The 10,254-nt window shown below is 48.7% G+C and overlaps 1 pseudogene; it reads left to right on the top strand.

The window, feature by feature from the left end:
• Positions 1-709: 709 nt before the first annotated feature.
• Positions 710-828, top strand: LOC118609532 (annotated as a pseudogene).
• Positions 829-10,254: the final 9,426 nt, after the last annotated feature.

The raw sequence follows: 10,254 nt of genomic DNA, 5'->3' as shown, positions 1-10,254 counted from the left end.
GGTTCCTATCGAGCTTGGAATAAAGCTCTATTGATCGCCTTCTCTTTGTAGAATGCATAACAAGGACTCTGTTGGAGGGAAGAACAACGTATCTCAGGGATACTTGTCCTCTGCGTGTATTTCTAGTCCTAATTATCCTCGTTTCTTGGAGCATAACAAGGTAGAATCGGAGTCCCTGGAGCCACCGGCCGAACTCGGTTTCAGTTGAGTGGTGATGAGCCATTAGCAAGCGAGACGTAAGCCCAGAACCCAGACAGGCTCACAGCTTTGTTGCCGCGAGCCGCGACCCCAACGCGGCTGATCCCCGCTCTCCCTGCCCACCGACTGTCACCACACCTGTCGGCGGGCGGTAACCCGGTGGGTGTAGCACCCCCTCTCTGCCAGTGACGACAGAATTGTTTCAGAACAACTCGTATTACCGCAGATTCTCCAAACGCAACATTAACAAGAAGGTTTTAGGGTTTCAGACGTCCGTCAACCCAGAAAATATGCCAGATTTCACTGTTTGAGATTGAGGGGGGGGGAGTTAGACTAAATTTTGAAAAAATCTAAGAAAACAAAATGAGATTAATATCTTAACATAATAGGTTTTTTTTGGTCCTGGCAAATATATAACAACTATTAGGATTTTGATGAATATGACTTTTTTTCTTTTCACTAGAGATACAGAATCCAATAACTTGATAAACTCATTTAAAAATATTTTCTCTTCTACGGCCATGCCACCCTGAACAATCCTGAACCCGTCTGATCTCGGAAGCTAAGCAGGGTTGGGCCTGGTTAGTAGTTGGATGGGAGACCACCGAGGGAGACCAGGTGCTGTAGGTGTAAAAAACAAAAAAAATAAGGGGTCGTGAACTGGCAAGGCTCTTGCCATCCGTGAAGTCAACCAAGGGTTGCTTTGCCTAAAAAAAAATTTAATAATTTTTTTTCTCTAAATATTTTTTTCTACTAATTTTCAAACTATATTGGCTACTTCTGGAAATGATGAAGCAAACAATAAATTAATCTAGATAGATGGTCAAAATGAGTGCAAAACCTTGGCAATTGATATTTTGACATGTGGAAAATACCAGAAATTTAATTTTTATGTGTCGCTACAGGAGGTGTAATTTTGATTAATAACATGATGTTTGACGGCTCCCCATGATGACGTTGTTTTCAAAATTCACAGGATATCGATGTGTACATGATCATGAAAGTTTCTGCATATATAAACATTTTTCATTTTTATTTGACTATTTCGATAACAATGTCTTCATGTATTAACACTCGTATTGACTACCTGGTAAAGCTTCATGAGGCATCTTTGCAGGGTGGGTTGTTGATCTTTTCACAAAAACTGTAGATGTTCTAACCACATCTATCCCCACGAAAATACAGCTTTCCCAGTTTTATGCGAGAGAAAATCGTGGACGAAATTCGGCAGCCGAGGTCTAGCCTTCCGACGTCGCAAAGTAAAACGGGCTTCTCTCTCCGCGTCGGGCGCCGGAGGGTCAGTGACCTCGGAGGCGCAGTCCGTCTGGCCCGGGCCGGCGGGCGGGGCTTCGCGATCCCCCCCCACCCCCCACGCCGGAGGCCACTGCGGCTGCGCGCACCTGCGCTCGCCGGCCTTCCGCGTCGGGAGCCGCGCCGCGCGTGCGCATGAGCGACGAGCGGGGCGGCGTGCGGCGCGGGACGCCGGGGCGTGGCCGCTGACCCGCGCGGGGTCGGAAACCCTGCCGACCGCATCTCCGCATGAGGCCGGCGGACTGAGCGGCCCCAGGAGGAGCCACGCCGTCCCGCGTCTTGGCCGTTTTCATCCGCATCAGGTCGTTGTTGTTTTTTAATGTTTTAACCAATGGGAACGACAGCCTCAGGTCCCCCGGCGCTTCGGCGCCAGCAGGTGCTGTCCCTCCCTCCCCGGCGGAAACGGTGGAAGGAGGCCCTTCGGGGCTCCCCGCGCCCCGGAAACGGAAACGGTGGAAGGAGGCTCGTCGGGGCTCCCGCCCCCCGGCCGAGCGTCACGTCGTGGCCGCGCGCTCGCTCCGGTAAACCCCGCTGGCGCGCAGAGCGCTCCGGGCCCCTCGGGCAGTCCCCGCTCCCCGACTCTCCATTCGCCTGTCGTTCGCGTTCGGGTCCTCCTTTCCCGAAGAAGCGGCCTAGCGCTGTGGCAGCCTCGGCGCGTGGCCTCCAGCAGCCCGGGGCGCAAACGGACGTGGGACTGAAGCGTGCGCACCGCTTGGCGACCGTCATCCAAACAAAGTCCTCCGGGACTAATAAGGCGCCTTGGCACCGAAATCCAGCTCAGAAGGAGCATTTCTGTAAGAGCTGTTGAGACTAATGGCAAAAGCATGACCGTTATTAGAGGCTCGTGACATATCAGGAATTAGAGCAAATTCCCCTGTCGCTAAGCCACTGTGTGCTCGCGACGAACCTACGCGCACGTTCTTCTTTAAAAACTGCCTCCTCGAGGTCCGATCGGTGGAAACGCTGCACGTTCGCCACAGACGCCCTGGTGGGTTTGCAGAGCAACACACACCCCCGGGCCCCAGTCGCAGCACCAGTGCCCATTTCCGGACGATGGCGATAAAACGCAGAGCCGAAACGGCTTTCCCAAGTTCCCACGGCTCAGCAGCAGAGGCGGCGAAGCCCTGCCAGACCGGCCCACGCCTGGCCAGGGGCCAAGGGCCGGCAAACCCTACCTCTCCCGGACCCCGGAGGAGACTCGCCAGCCAACGCGACTTGATTAATGTTTCCTGTGTCTTTTTAAATTATTATTATTATTTTCTTTTTTTGAACACATCCCTGGATTAACCACAGTGCTGAATCCCATTTTCCAAAATAACTGCCGGTTATTTTTTCACTTGCAACTCTGCGTGATTGCTCTCCGTCTTATTTCCGTCTACGTCATTTTTCTCCCTTAAGCACTAGCGTCCACGTTTCTGTGCTGGGTAGAATCCACCTGCCAAGGACCTCTGGCAGGCCACAGGGGGCTCCCGTTAGGGTCACTTCGTGGAAGCCAGGTATAAGCAATGTCTTCCCTTCGATAATAAGTAAGGGCAGTGAGGCAGGAGCTACTTTTCACGATAAAATCGCTGTACTTTTTATAGCGTCTTGTACATCTGAAAGCTGTGGATGTCTACAACTTGCATTAGCCTAATTGGCGTTATATTTGGGAGAACTGGAGGATATATTTTAATTAGATCGCTTTAAAAATATTTCTCATCACGATGTCGTATCACACGTTAGTCCTCGGGTGCTGTATTTATATCTTGCGTCTAAGTCGAGAAATAGAGGAGCACTTTTCTAGATGACTAACGTGTTAGAGAACATGAAATGTTAATTCTGCTTTTTTGACGCCATCGGGAGATGCTGGGAGAAGAGTGAGTGGACCTCCGTGTGCTATTTTCTGTATCTTTCTGTGAGTGTATAACTATTTCAAACTTAAGCTTTAAAACCTGCTTCTCTTTTTAAAAGTAATTATAAATTTAAAGGGAAAGACATTTAAATAAGAAAAACTGAGTTTTTCAATTTTACCTCACTGAAGTATAACTGGAAAAAGAAAATCATTAATAACAAAAATTATAAAGTGGCTTGTTAGAAGTCAGCATTTTTTTTTTCTAATTAACAAGGAAATGACCAGAAGTTCCTGAGCTAAGCAATACACTTGTGAAAAGTTTGTGGTGAATTATTTCTATATAAAAATGGTCAGTCTTTTGTGGTGAAAGCCAGAGCTATTACTCTCAGGCCATTGACAGCACTGTTTTCAAAAAAAAAAAAAATATTGTGCGTGTGAGCGGCAGGAGCGTGAGGAGCAGGTGCCTGTGGGTTTGGGTCAGAGAAGAAGCCGATGGAATTGTCGCCGTGTGGGGCGATCTGAACTCCGCGTTGCCCCGGTGATGGGGATTTTGGGTTCTTTTCACCGACGCAGGAAGAACTGCAGCTCAGTGAGACTTGGGAAAGGCGAGATGTATCAAAGGCATGGCTTGAGGTAGACGCGGGTCACCCCTGATCAGGCCCAAACCGCGTGGAGACGAGAGGTGTGATCAGAGTCCAGTCAGAGTTGGGCGGGTCACAGCGGAGAGGGCTGTACCCACAAGCCGTGGGCGCGTCTGCCTCACGCGAGGGCTGCCACGGGTGGCTGCAAAGCCAGTCCTAGGTGATGGGCACGTGAGGTCATCGTGATTGACATCCGGCTGTTACGTAACTCCCCACCTAGGGTGCATGCGCTTACGCAGAATTCAGTCTGTTGCAGTCAGCTGCGTGCACTCCCGGACTTAGGCGTGATGCTGCAGCGACGGAGTCACGAGGCCGCGGCTGCGGGCAGGTCGGGGAGGACCTCCCGCGGAGTGTCCGCGGCTGCGCGAGTCCCGCTGCGGGTCGATGGCCCCCCCGCCCCTTGTCTCTCAGGATGCAGGCGTGATCCTTTAGCTACAAAGCGGGTCTTCTGAGGGCCACCTCTGGGCTGGCCTTTGCTCCTGCGTTACCCCCGTCGCTCACGGCTGTCTGCCTACCTAACGGAATGACTGGGACTGAACATAACTCCCCGCCTGGGGCGCCAGTTCTTACCCGGACCAAACAGTCCAAGATTCTGAATGGGAAGCAATTTCTCCAGAAGGGAGTTAACACCTGAACTCCTGGTGATGGCAACATTCTCCCTCTTTTCAAGGCACAGACTGGCTTACTCCTCCTACCCATCCTCAGTTTTAAAAATATCAGAAAAAAAACTAACAAGGAAATCAAAAAGAAAACACTTTGTTTATTCAAAGAGGTGTTTTTTTTTTCCTAAAAAAAAAAAAAAAAAGTAAAACGCTCCTGCTAGCTGAAGTCAGTCTGGTGTTAAGAGGAAGATAAAGTCTTCAAAACTTTTCCTTTGATGTCCTCCAGTTAAACGCTTATATCCACTTAATCTCTTAATGTCAAGATTTGTCTGATTAACACAGGGAGATGACTTTGAGGATAGAAGCTTTAATGTTCAATCGCACAGTCCTTTGAGGATGGCACTGTCTCACAGGTAACTACCTGGCGTCGTTCTGTGACTTAACCGTCTCCTTTTTTCAGTGCATCTGTGAAGAGGAAAGACTCTTCAGGCATGACAGTTAGACTATGCATAGAAAATCAACAAAAACAAAATAGACTGGTCACATGGTAGCGGTTAGGAGTCTGGACCTCGGGCCGGGTTTCCTGGTGGAAATCTGCTCTCTACATCTCAGTGGCTGTGGGCGTTGGCAAGCCACTCCGCTGCCCCAAGCCGCAACGCCTGCACTATGGTATGAGGATGGGGGGGGGTGCCTTTATCCCCAGGTTTCGGATTTAAGTGAATGAGGACATGTAAAGCACTTAGCAGAGTATGGGGCACGTTGTAAGTCCTCAGTAGTCGTTAAATCCACTTCCTAATGATTGCATTTTCATGGTGCACTCAGGGCAGCAAGTGCTAGGTGACGGGTGCATATGTTGAGATGTTAGTCCTTTCATATGCTAAACACGCTTCTTCAGTTGCCTGTTGCCCTAATGATCCGTTTAGGGAAAGGATCCTCCTTTTCGGCATAAGGCTCACATGGAAAATTAGGATAGCTTCACCCATCTGCTGGCGAAACTCTATGGCTCCTTTTCTTGCCTTTTCTTATGATCTACGCTATTCATCTGCTATGGGTAGATTTTATTTAAGTGTAAGGTCCTTAACATCAGAAATTTGTGTCTATCTTGTTAATGCATCTCCAGGACCTCAGCAGACTCTCAGCAAACACTTGTTGAACAGATGCTTCGTGTGGAAGAGAGCCTTCAGGCCGGTTAGTTGTGGACGGACTCGCGTTGTCCGTCTAGCGAGGGCACGCTTTGAAGCCTCGTCTGAGCGCTGCACCAATTTTCTCCTTGCCTACCTGCTCCTTCTTTCTCACACTCAGGCCACAGTACAGCAGATCTCACACCCAGCTTCCTTTTCCGTCCCCTAACCAATGATTGTCGCAAAGGCTAGTCCTGAATTACGCAGGTTTACTGTGAGAGAGTATCGGGCAGTAAGAGAAGGTCTAGACCATCAAGTCTCATAAAAAGGGCAGAAGTTGTTTTCTCCCATTAACTCAGCTCCTAGTGAATTCTTGCTTGCACGGACCCGTACGCAGAGTCGTGGGGAGGGCGTTGCACACATGTCGTTATTTGACCGCCGTTTGTTGACCGCATGTGACGCGGCGGCATCTACTACCAGATAAAGCTTGTTCTTTTTCAGCCAAGTGTTTATTAACTTTACAAGGGTTTCCTTTCGCTCTGCCTATTGCTGGTTTTAGCCAACTAAAGCTAAAATTACGTCTCTCTGTCTCCTCAGCAGGAGCAGGCATTCGCGGTGTCTCGGTGGGGCTGGGGGGCGCCGGAGGCACCGCGCGTGTGACAGACGGAACGAGGAGCTGGGTCGCGGCACAGAAGGCCACGTGGCCCAAACCCGGGCTTCGCGGCCCGCGCGGGCGTCCGGGCTCGCTCTGCACCTCTGCCTGAAGCCAGCCGCGTCACCTGCCCGCTACTCGGTTTCCCCATCTGTAATGCGGTGCTAATGGCAACGTGTGCGAAGCAGGTAGGCAATACCTTTTATAAGCATCTATATGCTAAGGAGTCATCCGAAGGCGAGTAGATAGAAACATATCCTCATCCTTCTCAGCTTCTGCGAGTCTCATAGAAGATGTGAGTTTAGAGTCGGCTGGATTGGATTTCAGGAGAAATACAGAGTTTGTGGCAAGCTAATTCCGCAGCCAGCTACCAGCGTGACAGCAAAGTTCCTTTTCGTTGTTTCTTTTCCCATAATGAAAGATACAGCTAAAATTGCAAATATTTCCAGAGACGGGTAACAGAGAATCTCAAAACAGATAAAAGTCGTATCAATTGTTTGACGAGAGCGGATTTTGGGGACGACGGTGAATCGATCGGGAGGCCGAATGAAGGCCAGACGCGGGGCGGAGAGGAGGGGTCGGACGTGACCCCCGGGTCGGGGCGAGCCGCCTCTGGGGGGGCCGCCGCCCGTCCCTACGCCCGTCGCCTCGTGGAGCCCGCTCCCCGTCCTGCCCGGCACTCTGCTCCCTTCCTCCGCTCCGCCCGCCCCCCACGGTTTCTGCGGGGGGCACCGTGGTCCTTCCCATCGCTCGGGATGTGTGATGAGCGTCGGCCGGGGCCTCAGGCCCGCTCCCGGCTCTCGGGCCTTGACGTCCAGCAGGAGGCACAGGTGGCCGTGGTCGCGGCCGGCACTCACCGGGCAGGCGGTGCGCCGGGCACCATTCCCAGCCCGAAATCTGCACTGACTCGCGTTATCTTCGGCCGAGGCTCCCGAAGCACGCTCCCTCACGGTCGTCTTCAGCCGGTTCTACAGGCGAGGAGCAGGGGCTGCGGAGGGGTCGCGGGTCTGGCCCACAGGTCTGTGCTCTGAGCAGCCGAGCCAGGTGGCAAGTCCCCGGTCTCAGTCTGCCCTACGAGGGCCCTGTTTTAAAGAGACACACACGTGACCTCACACACGTAGATAGGAGTGTATCAAGACACATCTCTGCTGCAGGAGAAGGTGTGCGTGCGTCGTAAGTCTGTCCCTGTAGATGAAGAGTTACACCGTATCGGAATAGCATTTTAATACGCAACCGAAGTTCCCCTGTTGCGTCTCATCGGGTCGTCAGAAGCACCTTATATGTAGACAGGGCACATCGATGAGTCCCGGCACAGCCGGAGAAGCTAGAAATGCTGTCTTCTGTCGCTGAACATACCGTCATCCTCTGCAGATCCGTTAGTCTCCATGTCCAAGCAGCCTCTGTGGCGCGCCGCGGCCAGGTGAATTAAGCACGAAAGGGGCCGTGGGTACGACGAAGGCTAAATCCACGGACGAGAGAAGCTGCGCCGCACCTGGAGGGGGCCAGCGAGGCGCAGCGGGGCCCTCGCTGTGTGGGCCGGCTTGTCCCGGGCTGCGCTCGGAAGGGTAACAATGACCAGCTGTGAAACATGTTTTATAACTACTTTATGCGGGTAGATTGTTGATAATTAAATGGAAAGAGAAGAGATAAAGAGAATTATCCTGCCTGGACCTCAGTGGATGACCTTGCAGCCGAAGAATACTAAGCACTTGACTTCAGAAGCAGAGAAATAAGGTGGAGTGACGTGAAGCCCCATGAAACACCAAATACCTGCTTCGCATGAGCATCCAGTCGCCAGGCTGGTACCCGCCCTGCTTTGCTGAGTCCAGCAAGCTCTTCGATTTTTTTTTTCATTTTCCTTCGCATATTTATTAATTTATTCCAATGATGGTTTGTAGTGTTTTAACATATAAGCCTTAACCTTTATCGTTAAATGTATCGCTAAACATTTTAATCTTTTCGATGCTATTGTAAATGGAATTTTTAAAATTCCATTTTCAAATTGGTCATTGCTGGCATATAGAAATAGAACTCTTTTTCTATTGATCTTATACCCTACAGCTTTCCCGAACTTGCTTATTATTTTAATAAGATTTTGTGATTATTTTAGGAATGTTCTGTATTCAAGATAGTGTCCAGTAGGGACACAATTACTTCCTCCTTTCCAACCTGGATACCATAATTTCTTTTTCGTGCCAAATTGCCTTGGCTAGAAACACCAGTAAAATGTTCAGTAGAAGTGAAAGAATGGAGGTCTTTGTCTATTTTTCTGATCTTCAGGGAAAAGCATCTGGTCTTCCTCCATCTGGAATGAGGTCGCCTCTGAGTGTTTCAGAGATGCCCTTCATCAGCTGGAGGAACTTTCCTTGTAACCTCAGTCTGCTGAGTGACTTTTTTTTTTTAATGGAAAGGTGTTAAATTTTGTCAGATGCTTTTTCCGAGTCTAGTGAGAGGGTCATGTGGTTTGTATCCGTTATTCTGTTAATGTGGTGTAGAAAGTTGATTTTCATATGCTGAGCAACGCTGGGTTCCTGCGTAGGGCTTCCTGCTCGTTGTGTCTAATCCTTTACAGATGCTGTTGCATTCAGCTTGCCAGTATTTTGTTGAATGCTTCTACGTCTACATTCATAGGAGATATCGGCCTGCCATTTTCTTGTAATGTCTTGGTCTGACCTTCTTATCGGGTTAATACTATGCTCCCGGAATAAGTCGAGAAGTTTTTTCTCCTATTTACTGGAAGAGTTTGCGAGGATTTTTGTGTGAATCCTTCTTTAAACAATTTGCGGAATTTACAAGCAAAACTCTCTGGGCCTGAGCTCTTCTTTGTGGGAACTTTTTTGATGAATAATTGAATCTTTTTATTTGTCAAATACCCATTCCAAATTTTAAAATCAAGTCAGTTTAAGAGGTATCTTAGTCTGCTCTAGCCGCTGTAAGAAACTCACACAGACCGGGCAGCTTCAGCAAGAAACATCGACGTCGGCTGGTTCTGAGAGCCTGCGTCTGGCGAGGTCCCCGTCCTGTGAGGTCCCCATCCTCACTAGTACGTGGGTGTCTTCTCACTGTGCCCTCGCATGGCAGAGAGCAAAGAGGGGGAGCAGGCCCCCGCGTCTGCCTTCCGGACCTGATGACATCCCCCCCCCCCCCAGATCACCACTGCCTGGCACCGTGGCGTTGGGGGTTCGGATTTCAGCATATGGATTTGCAGGGGAGACAAACATTCAGTGTGTGACAAAGAGTTCATCTTTTTAGGAATCTGTACATTTTACCTGGTTTATCTCATATGTTATGTACTTGTTTATTGTGTTTGTTTCTTTCATCTCTGAAAGGCCGATAATATCCCCCTTTATTCCTGATTTGTGTAATATGAGCCATTTAAATTTTTCTGTATTTTCTTGGGCAGTAAATAAAGATTTGTTAGTTTTGTTAATCATTTTTTTTTAAATCCACCTTTTGAAACTTTTTATTTTCTTTATTCCTTACCTATTCTCTTTCATTATTTTTTATTCTAATGCTTATTATTTTCTCCATTCTTTCTTTTGGTTTAATTTTTTTCTGTCTCTACTTTCTTAAGGTGCAATGGTAAGTTATCGATTTTAGATCTTTATAATACAGGTGTTTACAACTATAAATTTCTCTCTAAGCATCATTTAAACTACATTTAATATGTTTTGACACTTTTCAATTCATCTCAAAGTATTTTCTAATTATCTTTTTAATTTTTTCTTTAACCTTTAGATGACTACTAAATAAGGAGTCTGTGTTGTAATTTTTAAATAGTTGCAAATTTCCTGTTATTAATTTCTACTTTCTTTTCATGTTAGTCAGAGAACATGCTTTTTACGATTTCAATTCTTTTCAAGTCGTTTAGGTTTGTTTTTTTCTCCTTATGTATGAT

This window comes from Rousettus aegyptiacus, unplaced genomic scaffold (genome assembly GCF_014176215.1).
Source record: "Rousettus aegyptiacus isolate mRouAeg1 unplaced genomic scaffold, mRouAeg1.p scaffold_m13_p_11, whole genome shotgun sequence".
NCBI lineage: Eukaryota > Metazoa > Chordata > Mammalia > Chiroptera > Pteropodidae > Rousettus > Rousettus aegyptiacus.
Note: the sequence above shows the minus strand (reverse complement) of the source record. Positions and strands in the feature narration are given on the sequence as shown.